The sequence below is a fragment of the Gallinula chloropus genome (genome assembly GCF_964237585.1).
Source record: "Gallinula chloropus genome assembly, chromosome: 2".
Lineage (NCBI taxonomy): Eukaryota > Metazoa > Chordata > Aves > Gruiformes > Rallidae > Gallinula > Gallinula chloropus.
Genome location: NC_140086.1, coordinates 10,141,025 through 10,156,424, shown reverse-complemented (window position 1 = coordinate 10,156,424; position 15,400 = coordinate 10,141,025).

The following is a 15,400-nucleotide window of genomic DNA, read 5'->3' as shown; positions in this document are numbered from 1 at the left end:
AGAGGAGCTGACTTAACACGCAGCCAACTTGGTTACACATGAATTATTTTCAGATCAAATTAGTCTCCAAAGAACATGCATATAACATTATTTTCTCTGTGCTTGCTTCAAGATCATTGTCTACTCAGGACATTTACAGATGTCGTTATGACTTCATTAGTGTACTATTTTAAAAAGTACTTTAATTGGTTTATTTAAATGTTCCATTGGGGGCAAAGTGAAGCAGGATGCATTCTGTGCTACAAAATGTGTTTTCTGCAGTTTGTAGTTCGCTTAATTTCAAAACACATGCCATTTCTGGAAAAGGGGGTTGTTTTGCTCTGTTAAGCCTGTTTAAGCAGCCGCAATTAATATGTGAATTCTTCTAGGTGTCAAGATTGGTTCAAGACCAAATTCTAAGAAGCAAAATTTCTTCAGGTGGGCAGGGGGCTGCCCTTGGCTGGCACCCAATTGCCCTCTCACTCCCCTGTCCTCTCTGAACTCAGCACATGAAAGGAACACAGTGATTCAGAAAATCAGAATTCAATTGAAGTGAGGAGAAGTGGACTTCCAAGAACTAAAAATTTTCCTAAAATATGAAACAAGAAATAATGTAATGCAAGATTATACTTTGGTGAAAAGCGGGCTGTGCAAGTAGTGCTGTGATTCGAAACAAATTGTGGCATTTTATTCGTGTGGCAAAGCCCTGACTGCTGGATTTTGGAAATAAAGTTTCACATGGGAAGCTAAGTCTCTGATTGCCATAAATAAAAGCTTGAAATAAGGTACAGGTGTAACCATAAGTCTCGAAACATCTGATGGAAATAAGAAAAATCTAATCCTTGTTATTATCTCTTCAATCTCACAATAGATAAACTGGCCTCATGCTTTGGAAGAAGCAGGAAGAGAAACAGAACAGATTAGTACATTTTTACTGCTTGGATTGCTGATACTGTGTGTGCCGTAACAGGCCAAGATAGCAGGAGGGAGGACAGCCAATTTGCAATATTATCAGAACATATTGCTCTGGTACAAGTGCTTTGGATCAGTGGAAGTGAATGTTCTTTATAGAGGATGTAACAATTATTGATCCCATTTCAAATATGGGGAACAGGAGAATGTCTGGCCTTAAGCACACAGTGCAGAGTCTGAGTCCTGAGACCCAGCTCATGGAGAATGCATTTATATATGGCAGGAGTAGTTTACACAAGCAATATTCTTCAGCCAGTGAACAGGTTTAACAAGAAAAGGTGAATTTGCAACAAAACGTTCTGATGTAAACTTTATTTATATACATTTACTGATCGGAACTGGAGAACACAGAAAAATGTTTCTGTAGTCTGAGTGTAGCAGCTAAGCATCGATGTCTCAGCATATCCCTGGAGACCTGAAATTAATAGCTATATTTATGTCTGAACTATATTCTGAATCTTAGCAATGGCAGGGGAGATTGTGCATGAACTGAACCATATTGTTATTCTAGTGAGATGCTGTCTTGCTAAAGGAAGAACAGAACTGGGTCAGACCTACCAAAGGCAGAATCTATGTCAGGGAGAGGGTGGCTGTTATCCCTTAATTGTTCCTGAAATTTCATCCTTCTTCCTTGTGTGCAAACACTAGGGATTCGTTCCATGAAATGCAAATACTCAAAAGACTGACAACTCTTCCTTGCTTTTTGTCTCTCAGTTCCAATTGCACCTTACAACTTGCAGCACAGTCTTCTGTCTATCCCTTCCTGTGCTCCCCTTACTCCCATCCAATGGCAGTCGCCAAGGGTGGAAGAAGTACTGTGGAGAGTTGCTTTGCAGACTCCCTGGTGCTTAAAACCCACTGATGGAGATAAGGAGAGGTTTTTGCAGGATCAGTAGAAGTGGACAATAGAAGAAGGGTGCTAATGTCCCCTTCATCCTTTAGGTTCCTCTCACCCCAGCTTCATCTTACTTGAGTTCTCTCCACTGACAGAAGTTGTACGAATCTTCTGCAATGCCAGAATACTTCACATAACACTGAACTGTTAGTGTATTGCAAGTGAGGAATCATGTACTGCTCAGCATCTATAATCAAGTGTCCTATTCACTTCAACGGATGTAACAGTGGGTCTATAACAGTTTATTTTATAAACATACAATTCTATGAAACAGGATTTGTTGGCCGATCCCTCACTATGCTGAATCAGATTGAACCTTAAGGGGACTTCATGGGTTGGGGGAAAAGCTGTGTAAAAGGTCGCCTTTGTGAGACGTTCATCATTTTGAATGTGAAGTCACAATATAGCAGCTTGGATGACATCAGTTACTGGCCTCGATTCTTTCCTCATTTGATGGATAGCCACATGGGAAATTAGACTGTCACATCAACTAAACAGTGTGACTGTTCAGCTGAGATTTTAATTTCTTACGGGAGTCTCCTGATCTGTTGGGTGTTCTTCCTCAGCAAGGCATGGGGTAGGAATGAGAGTAGGTTATCTTTCCAGGCAGCCATCACAGCTGGGGACATAGCTAGGTGGAGATGCTGGGGCTGAGACAACATTGAGAAAGCAGCACTGAGAGATTTTTCCTAGTCTTGAAGTTCACAGAATCACAAAGTGTAAAAGACCTTTGAGATCATGGAGTCCAACCGTACCTGTCCTCTACTAAACCATATACCTAAGCACCTCATCTACCCCATCTTTTAAATACATCCAGGGTTGGTGACTCATCCACATCCCTGGGCAGCCTGTTCCAATGCCTGATAACCCTTCTGGTGAAGAATTTTTTCTTAAAGTCTAATCTAAACTTGCCCTGATGCAGCTTGAGTCCATAACCACAGCTGTTCTCCCAACAACCTTTACCTCATCTTCTGTCCCTACATTTTCCCTGCCATAACTTCACCCAGCTGATGTTTATCTCATGATACCATGGTTGTCTATTCTCAGGATTAAAGAAACCACTTTTTCAAGCTGTTCTAAACAGAAATTTTATCTGTTGTGTGTTTCAAAGACAAGGACAGTTCTGAGTACATATTCAAGTTCAAATTGGATACGCAGTCACATAAATCCATTCCTAAAGAATGCTGAGTGAAAAAAAGCATCCTTGTATGAAGAATCCACATAAACCACCCATTTCCAGCTGCTTTGAAGAGCCATTTTGAAACTCACTAACACAAACCTGAGAGGCTCAAAGTGAGTGCACTCCTTCCATTTCTCAGTCTTCTTTGAGAAGATGTAAAATTAAGAATGAGCTCTCCATTTCAATTTGGCTCAAGTACAGGTTACTATCTCTCATTCTGATTTGTAAGAGGAGTTGCTTGTTGTCACTGTACAGAGTTTCTGTTTCTTCATTTATTTTCATTCCTCCTTTTGCTTTAAGATGTTTTGCCTTATGCAACACAGCAAAAAGATAATCTGATGCAAGCCAAGTGGAAAGGTATAATTTTATGGACTGCTTCTCTTTGGAATGGGACTGATAAGGTAGGAAACAGTAAGTCTCTTATTCAGGTACTGCACCATATCTGGGAAGGACGGGAGGCTTCTGCAAACCTGTTCCCTTAAAAAGCTCAAATGAGACAGTCTTTCCTTCAGGATGGCTTTGATTATGTGACAGCAATGCTTTCTACCTGCTCTCCGAAAGAGCTGTACAACAATACAGGGAATATTGAAACACCTAGCTGATAATAAGTAGATGCAACATGAAGTGACAGAGTAATCATCTCAGAAATTTGTAATCAATGACAAAAGATGTCTAAAGGCAGTAGGAGAAGATGCAAGCCGGGTTAATGTTTCACATTTTAAACAATACTAGAAAATGTACATAATTTGTCTTTAATCCTGACATTAAGCATTTTACTGCTAATAAAAATGTGTTTCACACAGTTGCCTTTCACTTATGGAGCAGGTGTGCAAGTAGCACTTGTAAGCTAAGGACTGTTCTCTCTGCAGTTTGTGTAAATAGGAAGTGCAATGCTGTGGCTGTGGAGGGCAGGATGCCTGAGACCACAGTCTGCTTGTGTGAGACCAGAACATGTTTAGATTCCCTGGCAGAAGTCAGATTGGGCTTTCAAAGCAATGAATCCTTCCAACGCTATCCAAAATGAGCTCCTGCATTTGGAGGTAATAGTATTGCCAGTGTAAATAATTCTGAAGATGGCTTAAACTGTAAATATTATGTTAATAAATCTCAAGGGTTATGCACATTGACTATGAGCAATAACCAACCACTTGGTCCTACACCTGTAGAGACTAAACCTGGACAGATTTATTTTCAAGTTTATCTATAGTTGCAAGATATTTGAAGACAGTCAGAAAGTTACCAAAATAGGTCTGGTTACATCACAGCACACTATTTTTTGCTTGTAGCCATGGGTTTCTCTCCAGTACACATCAATAGTTGTGGTTTAAATGACTGATTTAAAAAAAAATATATATTTGCTTATTATAAGCAAAGCAAATTGTAGTATTACACCTGTGAGAAACACTTCCAATGACCATTTTTTCCCCTTTTATGCTAGAACAAGATCCATTAACCATAGTAAGAATGGGCAGACCAGTGCAGAACTTCCATTCTAACAAGCCTTACTCCTTGTGAAATCAGCTTTTCTGTTTTCAAAACCCATAAGCAGATAGTACTGTCATTCATGATTAGTCATACTGATGTAACATCTGAGGGAATTATTTTCCAATTGCAGAGTGAATGTCATCACAGCTTCCAGAGAAGCTATCCTGACACATATAAAAGGCAAAGATGGAAGGAATGAGGGAGGGAAAGGTGAGTCTGACAGGTCTGTCTACAAAAATAATTTGAAGTTTTAAAGATTTGATTCATATTTCTAAAAGGTAAACAAAGGGAAAAATCAGATGCATCTCACTTTGGCTTTACTATGCACAATCACCAAGGGAATCATTATGTGGTGAATTAGAATCCCACTCCTGTATCTTGACACCACAGAAGCATTTTAAACAGATCTTGTAACTTCATGAAAGATTTTAATAAGGTCCTGAGGAAGAACCTTTAGCTCCAGATGAGCTGCATTTTTCTTCACAGAATACTGACACATCGTATGTTGGGTATTAAAGTCTATTTTGTCTTGGAACCACACGTTTTAATAATGCATACAAGGCCTTGCACACATGTAGTAAAAGTACAGTCCACTGTTAAAGATGTACCAGTTTCCATACCATTTTCATCAGCCAATTCTGTAAAACCATTTTAGTGGGAGGAAATAGATGACTGCTATTAGAATAACCTAGTTATCCTTCCATAAATTAAAAGTAAGAAAACTCCATGATATTACAATAGTTACAAGAGGATATACTACTTCTAGAAATCATTTGAAATAAAAGTAGACTTTAACTTCCTTGGTTCCATTATGCTGAAGATTGAAAACACCACATATAAAGTAAAAAAAAATATCTTCATTCAAAACCCATTCATATGACAAAAAAGGAATGGTGCTTCCCATTGCAACACTTATTTGCTTTCCTCTCCAGATACCAGTAGTTTCTCAACGGTGCTCTGTAAAGGAAGCAATGCGTTGTTCCTCCTTTTCTGTTTTCCATGCAAAACACCATGATAATTTCTAAACAAGGCAACGAAAGATTCAGATACTTTAGGAGCATGATGCAACTACCTTCTACTCACTGATCCATTTACAATTTAAATAAGTATATAACCATGTGCAGGGCACTCTTGGGATGATTGGAAGGCAAATACCTGGGAAGAGATCCTGCAGAGTCTATATTTGTAAAATCTATTCAGCTACTTTGGATAAAAGGCATTAAGGAGCATAGAATCACAGGGAGTCACCAGTTCACACCAACTGCAGACTAGTTCTCCCTTCACCTGCAGGCTAGTTCTCCCTGCAACAGGCAAAAAGCCAGTGACCTCTGGAAGGGGAAGGAAACAAAATGTTGCACAGTTTAATGAGAAGCAAGCACTGCACTGAGCATCCCTGGAGACGCATTCTGAAGTTATCACAACAGTCACTTCACTGTAACCAACACCACTCAAATCATGGATGATTTTCCATATAACTGATACATAGAATCATGGAATATCCTGAGTTGGAAGGGACCCATAAGGATCATCAAGTTCAACTCCTGGCTCCACACAGGGCCAGCCAAGTGAGAGCATGGGACTGAGGAGCATCATCCAGATGCTTCTTGAACTCAAGTCAAGCTCAGTGCTATGACCACTTCTGTGGGGAGCATGTGTCATGGCCCAACCACCCTCTCAGTAAAGAACCTCTTCCTAATATCCAACCTAAACCTCCCCTGTCTCAGCTTCATCCCATTCCCTCAGGTTCTATCACTGGTCACCAAAGAGAGGAGATCAGCACCTGTCCCTTCAATCCCCCTCATCAGGAAACCATAGACCACGATGAGGTCTCCCCTCAACCTCCTCCTCTTCAGTCTGAGCAAACCAAGGGACTTTAGCCTCTCCTCATACGACTTTCCCTCCAGATCCTTCACCATCCTTGCTGCCCTCCTCTGGATGTTCTCCAGTAGTTATGGTACTCACAATTTTTTCATGAGTGCTACCAATACCGTGTAACTTCTGCATCTTTTCTGTGGTTTGTGAATGGAAGGCCATGAAGAAAATCTAATATTGCCTCTTGGAAAACTCGGCAAAACCCAGAAATTAGGTTCTGATTCGTCCTGTCCATATCTGCTGCAACAATTAGTGAATGAAATCATTGAATAAAATCTGCTAAAGCCAAATGAATATCTTTCAGCAGGATCATGATTTCTTCCTATTTACAATCTTACATTATGAGTAGAACATCTCCAACACTATGATATCAAGGATTAAAAAAATTAACTGCTGTCATTGCTGCAGGAGTTGGGAACTAGGTTTGAGGATCAGGCACAGCAATTCCTTTCATCAGTGACTCTTTGATGGGAGAAAGGAGGCACATGATTATTTTCACTCAACTAGAATTTGTTTGTCTGTTTTATTTTCTTCAATACTGTGAGGATTTGAACTTAGAAGATGAAAAATACATGCAAGCTCTCTCTTCAGAAACTTTGAAGTGTACACAATTTCATAGAATCACAGAACGGGTAGGTTTGGAAGGGACCTCAAAGATCATCAAGTTCCAACCCCCCTGCCATGGGCAGGGACACATGTATTGCAAAATAAAGTTTTTATTCTTCAGAAATAAAAAAGCTTGTTACTCCTAAAAATAAAGTAATTTCTTCTGCAGCCTATTTCAAAAAAATAAAGCAAATATCTCTTTCATGCTTTCCTTAGAAGGACATTCATAAAGTCAGCATAAAATAGAAGCAGTTGGAATACAGAAGCAATTTAGAAACACTTGTTTAATCTCAGTAATTACCTATTCAGTAGATGCAGGACTGGTTAGAAAGGGCTATAGTTATTTTTCTATTTAAAACTTTAAAGACTTTCCTTAAATGTGCTAAACAGTATAAATGTTCTATATATTTCCTCTGTCCAAATTGTACCAAGAGAAAGGACACAATATGGGCAAACAACAGATAATATTTTCTGCATAGCAGTCACAGCGGTTGAATGACTTTGAGCTAAACTTTATTCATCCACCTGTACACAGCCTGGCTCACTTCGGTGAACTTCCATAAGGCAAGTTGACGTCAGAAATTGTCCCTGTCAGTGATTTTCTGAGGAGCATTTCCTGAACTGGTTTTAGCAGTCAACAGTGTCAAAAAGCTGTATTTTAGAACCAAGTTCCCTTCACATTTTCTGTGTGCTTTGGGCTTTTTTTAGTCAGATTACATACTATTTAAACATATGCTCGCTCCTTCACTCTCTCATTAGGCATCCCTATTAACTTAGAAAAGTGAAATGAATTTGAGAATCCACCTGCTCCCAGAGAGTAGAGAGATAAGGTGCAGGGGATGAAGAAGTATGTGGCAGGACGTGGCATTTGGCTGTGCAAGCTCTAGATTACTTTGGGCAAAATTAATAAATTTCAGTGCCTAAAGAAAAAGAATATGTATGACAGACAGCATCAGGCTACTTTACTGACAGCAGTAACCTAGCTTTCGAAGTGCTGGTCTTACTGGCTGCCGCCTTTTTGATCACTTTTGGCCCTAAGGAATTTTGTCTTGTGTGACACCTCTTTCGAATCCTTAATGAAGGGCACACATCTTACAGAATCGGGTTGTAAGCAGCAGGGCCGGCTGGAGAGATGGAGAGCAGATCTGACTCCAGATTCAGATTCTGATAGTCACAAATGTTACATCAGAGCATGACTTCTTCCCAGGCTACTGAATTCTACACGAACTGGATAACGTGACACCTTTATCACTGTTTTCTATTTATGAACTTGGCATAATGGCATAACTAAATGCATGAAAAAGGGGAAGGGAAGGGAAGGGAAGGGAAGGGAAGGGAAGGGAAGGGAAGGGAAGGGAAGGGAAGGGAAGGGAAGGGAAGGGAAGGGAAGGGAAGGGAAGGGAAGGGAAGGGAAGGGAAGGGAAGGGAAGGGAAGGGAAGGGAAGGGAAGGGAAGGGAAGGGAAGGGAAGGGAAGGGAAGGGAAGGGAAGGGAAGGGAAGGGAAGGGAAGGGAAGGGAAGGGAAGGGAAGGGAAGGGAAAAATACAATGATGCTGAAGTTGGGTAATGTCTTTGGTGAGAGCAGCTTTTATCCAGCTTTTCAGCTCTGTAGGCAAAACTAAGCCTAGTGGCAGTGGCAGTGTGGGTTAAGAGGACAGCTGGCTGGGGATGACTGTAAGAAAACATGAGAAACATGCAGAGGTGGGAAGACTGAGGAGCTGTGAGGCTTTTGGTGAGAGATAGTAAGTGATGTCAGCATGGCTCTGGAAGAATCTGATAGAGAAGGGCACAGGATTTGTCTCCACCCACCCTTCTCCTCTACTACAATCTCCCATGCTTACTCTCCCTCCTCTTACTTTAGTTCCCCTGAACAGTGGGGATCCCCACCTCTCCCATAATCCACAAACCCTATCTTGACCTTAAATTGTTTCACCTTTTTCCAGGAAAGAAGCAACAACATCCACTCCTCTCCACCCATGTGTCTGCAGACAGATTAAGAAAGGAAAAGATGGTCTTTAGACCTAGGAGACAGGACAGTACTGGGAAATCACTGGAGGTACTGGAAATAAGTGGGTAGCTATTGGCACTGACTGCTTCTGCAGGGAGATATTTTGTATCACTGCAGCAATTTCCCTCCTAGGCAAATACTCCAGAAAAAAAGAGAAAAGTTTTCTGCATTGCAAACTCTCTGTCCCAAACCTTAATCTCTCTGTGCCTCAGTTCAAACGAGGTAAAAGTCTCTCGTCTCAAAAAGGTGCTGTGTAAAGCAAATTAGCACATTAGATTTTGTGAGGCACTCGGGTAAGTATGGATGGGCATTAAGGCAAAAGTCCACAAAGAAATTAGGTTTCAAAAGCAAAATCTGAAGAGGTAGCAAACGCTCCACCGGGACACACACTGAACAGTGATGAGCAAACAAATTAGAGAATAGTTCCTCATTTGGTAAATGCTAATTGGTATGTACCTAAAATGTGGCAGAAGTCCAAATGGAAGCAAATGCATATGATCAGGTATCTGCACTGCAAAACTCTGTGCTTGAATCTGAGGGAACAAAATAAGTAGGCACACGCCACCTCCTGGCATTTCTTTACTAGAACTCAGCAATTTATTTATGTATTTCCCACATTGTAAATTTGCAGAAAAGTGCAGATCTGATGTATGTGCCAAATAATTATGACTGGAAGCAAATAATAATTAAAAAAAAAATCTACTATTGTTATTTTCAAAATGAAATCTACTGGGGGGGTTGCTCCATATAGCATTACTTCAAAATTGACCTAAAAAGACAGAATGGATTATCACATTATGAACCAGCTGAACAAATGGTTTTGGACTTAGCTGAAGTCAGAGGGGAAGCAATTTATTATTTTTTTTTAAAGAAATGAAAGTATGTGAGCTAATCCAAGTAATTTGTTCGCTACCTCTAATCTCCCTATTTAAAATAGTCACCATTTTACCTCCCTACCATTACCTATGACAACATAAGTTTTTCATATCGTGATTTTATGCCCATTTCCCCTAAACATATTCCTGCATAATGTTTTTATTTATTTCTTTCTATTTGCTTAGAAATATTTTTAATATCCTAAAACAGTAGTCCAATTGGCATTAAGTCAGCACAACTCAATTCATTTCAGATTAATCCTGCCAGTTCACACAAGCTGAGAATCTGACCCACTGTGATAGGAAATTAAGTCTTTTTTTTTTCTCAGCAGAGGGTCTCACCCACAGGCCTCTGAGAAGCTTCCTTGGTTATTTTAGTGGATGTGACATGTCTTTGTGCAGAAGTTATTAACTGGAAAAACATAAATAATCATTTTTTCTGTGGTCAGTGCAACTCATGAAACCCGACTTCCCCTGGGTTTGCATCCCACATACCCACACCTCCACTGCAACAATCCCAACTCTTCTCTTATTTTCATCACAACCTTGTTCATCCCCTAATTTCAGTAGCCCCTCCACAGTCCCTCACTGCCATCTGGGAAGAAAGAAGCACATAAGCACGTCAGGTCTGGCTTGGTAGTGTATCTGTGCTGACTGTTGGTTGTATCATGCACAGCATGTCTGAGCAGAATTAAAAGCTGTTGAATTGATGTGATGCCTTTTCCTCCCAGTGAGGTCACTGTCTTGGTTCACTTTGACTAACCTTTTACTGATTTCCACAAAACCTCCAGAACCGTTTTACCTGTGGGACTTCTATTTGTGTCTATCTGTGGTTGAAAATGGCCTGTTGGTTCCCAAGTTATTAGAAACTGAGCACTAGGGGTGAAAAAAAACCTTAGAAAACAAGATTTAAAAAATTCATGGAGCATAACGTGCATTATTTGTTATCAGGACTTTAAAAGACACAGAATTAATAATCTTTGCAGCAAAACTGGAGCACAGCCATTCTTTTCTTGAAGGTTTTAACTGATTCTCTGGAAAAAAAAATAAATAGCTGAAACTGAAAATGGAAGAGAATAATTTTGACATTATTCTCCTACAATACAGCAGAGGGAAGAGAATGCTTCAAGTGAAGATATACAGACTATGCTGAGGTACGTCACCAGCTCAGCGGAATGGGTTGGGAATGTGACTAATAGGTAACATTACTATTTGGAGGATGAAAACTTGTAGTGTGATCAGTGTGGAGCCATCCACATAGCTGGCTCTCTTTTCAGCAACACTTCAGGAAATCGGAGTTTCACGTCCGGTGTTTGAGACATCACATCGACACCCACTCTGTATTGGTGAAAGTTCTGGGCTTCATTCCCCTTCTGCCTGCAGATGGACAAATAAATTAAGATTTTAACAGCAGAGACCTCATTTAAATATGTAAACCTATTCATTTTATTGTAAACCTATTCATCTTATAGAAACACTACCAACCCTAAAAATAACATCTATCAAAATTGCTCCAGTCTGCCACAAAAATTGTAGCTAGACACTCCTGATGCCAGAGGAAAAGATGACAAGTACATAATCCAGTGGAATAAGAATGTCTCCTTTTCAGTTTGAATAAACTCGCTGTAAGGTCTCTCTGACTTTAGGACAATAAATGAGTTAATAATGCATCTGTGAATCACAAATTATTTTTTTCTTCTTAAATATGTGTGTATATATATATACATGGTGTGAGAACTTTTTTGTACATATTAGAGGATTCTGTAATATTTACATCTTTAATTTTGATTGGAATTTACATATGGCCATAGTTATGAAAAGTATTTGGGCATTTTGGATGCAGCTTTAAGATTCTTGCTCTGAGACATCTGCAAGACACTAACTTTTCTGACAGCAGCTGCTCAGCACTTTCTGAGAATTTCTAAAAAAAAAAAAGTAATCATTCCAATCTATTTTTGCTGTCCCCCTGACAGCTGTCTTCCTCGTGAGCATAGCTGTCACTGAGAACTCTCACTTGAGAAGAGGCTGGGGAAAAAAAGAGAAAGATCTACCAGGAACTACTAGGTTTGGGGGCAAAATTGGCACAAACTCTCTGCTCTGCTTTCAGGGCTGGTGAATATCGTCAGTTTGCATCCTGCCAAAATGAACAATGATGGAGTAAATGTCTTAGCCAAGGCCCTGAGGATCTGATCTCTGCCGTCTACTTTATACTCTGCTTGTTAGAGACATGTGCTACCATCAAATACATTTGGAAGTTTGCAAAATACTGTAATTATCATCCATGCATAGAATCACCCACATACATATGAGGTTCACATTTGACCCTGTCCCACATGACATCCTTGTCTCTAAATTGGACAGACATGGATTCAGCAGATCTTGGTGCACCAAGAACATCACCTGGTGGATGAGGAATTGGCTGGTGGTCACACTGAAAGAGTTGTGAGCAACGGCTCAATAATCAAGTGGAGACCAGTGATGAGTGGTGTTTTGCAGGAGCTGGTACTGGGGCCAGCACTATGTAACATCTTTGTATGAAATGTGGGTGATGAGATTGAGTGCACTCTCAGCAAGTTTGCTGATGACACCAAGCTGTGTGGTGAGCTCAACATGCTGGAGGGAAGGGATGGCATCCAGAGGGACCTTGACAGGCTTGAGAGATAGGCTATGTGAATCGCATAAAGTTCAACAAGGCCAAGCACAAGGTCCTGCATATGGATCAGCACAATCCCAAGAAAAACTATAGGCTGGGGGGAGAGTGGATTGAGAGCCCTAAGAAGGACTTGGGGGTGGTTGAAAAGGTCAACATGAGCCAGCAACATGAAATTGAAGCCCAGAAAATGCACCACATCCTAGGGTGCATCAAAAGAAGTGTGACCAGTTGTCGGTCAAGGGTGGTGATTCTGCCCCTCTACTCTTGTGGGACAAAACCTAGAGTACTGCACCCACCTCTGGGGTCTCCAGTACAAGACAGACATGGACCTGTTGGAGAGAGTCCAGAGGAGGACCACAAAGCTCATCAAAGAGGTGGAGCACCTCTGCTATAAAGACAGGCTGAGAGTTGGTGTTGTTCAGCCTGGGGAAGAGAAGGCTCCAGGGACACCTTACTGCAGCCTTCTAGTACCAGAAGGGGCTACATGAAAGCTGGAGAGGGACTGTTTTTAAGGGCATGGAGTGACAGGACAAGGGGGAATGAGTTTAAACTGAAAGAGGGTACATTTAGATTAGTTTTAAGGAAGAAATTCTTCACTGTGAGGGAGGTGAGGCCCTGGCACAGGCAGCCCAGAGAAGCTGTGGCTGCCCCCTACCTGGCAGCATTCAAGGCCAGGCTGGATGGGGCTTTGGGCAACCTGGGCTAGTGAAGGTGTCCCTGCCCATGGCAGGAGGGTTGGAACTAAATGATGTCTGAGGTTCCTTCCAACCCAAATAATTCTGTGATTGTATGATTTCATGAGATTGAAAAAATATGCCACCAAATAAGTATTAGCAAAATGATTATTTAATTGGCAAGTGATTATAAAGAGAAAAATATTTCAATGAAATTACTCTGAATGTTTGGAGGTTTTTTACGGGGAGATGAGCAAGTCAAGGAGTCATTGCTATGAAAAGGGCTGTTTTCTCATTTCTGAAAACCAAAATTAATTGCTATAATTGATTTTTATAAGACAGCAGTGAGGAGATGTAAATCACTCACTAATCCAGCTTTTATTCATTCCTGTTGATGAGGGCTGTACATTTCTTCATCTACTCTTCTCTACCTACAACATTTTAAACTTAACTGTATCTTTCCTACATAAGCATAAAAATAACATTAACTTTGTCATTCCTGCGTTATATTCTGGTTGAGACACATTAATTCCTTTTGGATTTTTTTCCCTTTTTTTTTTTCCATTCCTTTTTCTTTTAAATTCCTTGAAAAGAGCTCAACTCTCAGACCATCTAAAGCTAACTAAACATTCGTGTTACCCTTCTGAACTTCCACTTGTATTTCAAACTAAGGCACTTTGTGCTGCTTTCTGCAGACGCTGAATATCTGATTGTACTTTTACGTGAATTAGTAATCTAATTAGAAAACACAGAATGGCCACTGCCAGGTTACAGCCTGCTCTTGGCCATTGCTCCCAAAGACTTACAAGATGTTCAGTCAAAACTATCCAGTCCGCTTAGATGGGCTCGGGGTGAGGGGAAGTAAACCCAGGCAGTTTGGCGGCACTTTAGCCACGCAGCAATTTCATACGCGCATAATTAAGCTTTTTTTCTTAATTTTACTTGGTAGTTTGATTGTTACCCTACATGTGGTGAAAGGATCAGGTCCATCTTTCAATGCTAATAAATGAAAAATTGGTGTAGGACAGAAAGGTGGGTGGATAGGATACTCTTCTGATGTCCTCACAGAAAGAATTCCGGTTTTACACACTGTGAGAGAAAGACACTCAACTGCAAGGGCTTAGAAAACTTAAAAACATAATAATTTATTTAAACCCCACGTGCATTCAATTCGCCACTCCTGCAGTTTCACGGATACAATGGAGATACGCACTGTCGCAGTTTAGAAGTACGACCACACTTATCACAAACACAAGAGTCACAAAAGGCGCCACTGCCAACACAGCAGTCACGACACGCAGCGTTACCACCCGCGACAGAGTCACCTCACTCACTGTCACCGCCCGCGGGCAAGTCACAAGGGTCAGTGTCACAGCCCCAGCAGGCCCATGGAACACACTGTCACAGCTCACACGCGCGATAAATACTACACGGGTGTGAGTCGATCACCCGGGACTAGAAACTGAAAGCGCATCAAAGATTCACTCACCCATCTCTCCAGGTCAGGGCTCTCGGTACGTTCCCTCAGCATCCCGGCCAAGGGGGGAGGGGCTCCTCGCAGAGCTGGGGAAGCGGCTCCCCCCTCTCAGACCGAATCCCAGGGGGTTTATTTGGTTTTGTCTCTGATCTCCATGACAGTGGGCGGGGCTGTGCCGGACAATGCCGCCTTCCATGTTTGCCATTAGCAGTGTTCCCCTTATCTTACTCCCGATCTGTTGCCCATCTTTGCATTGTCTGGGCCCATTGAAGCCAAATGGGGACCCTCTGCCTTGGCTTTATCTCACTGCCAGGCAGCTGAATAGCGGCTTGATTGGCACTCAGGGCATGGTCAAGGCTCAAGCCAGGTTTCAGTTGGTTGAATTAAGCAGCACTGCCCTGTCCAGTCTGGGTTTACAGGACAACTCAAGTCTGAGCTATCTACACAGCTCCCCATGGGTTGTCTCTGCGGAGATGGGGCCTCAGGGCAACCCAAGGCTGAGTCGCTTTTACAGTCCCTCGTGAGTCGCCCTGTTTACCAAAACCTGTTTGTGGAACTCTGAGCCAGAGGATCCCTAGACACACCTCATTCGGTACCCGTTACATAACACATAAGGGAGCTCAGAGAGGTCAACACGTATATATTCACGGACCACAGATGTTTGCTTGGTTCTGAAATTGGATTAGGGATACAGTTGCTTCAAACAGCACCACTACAATTACACT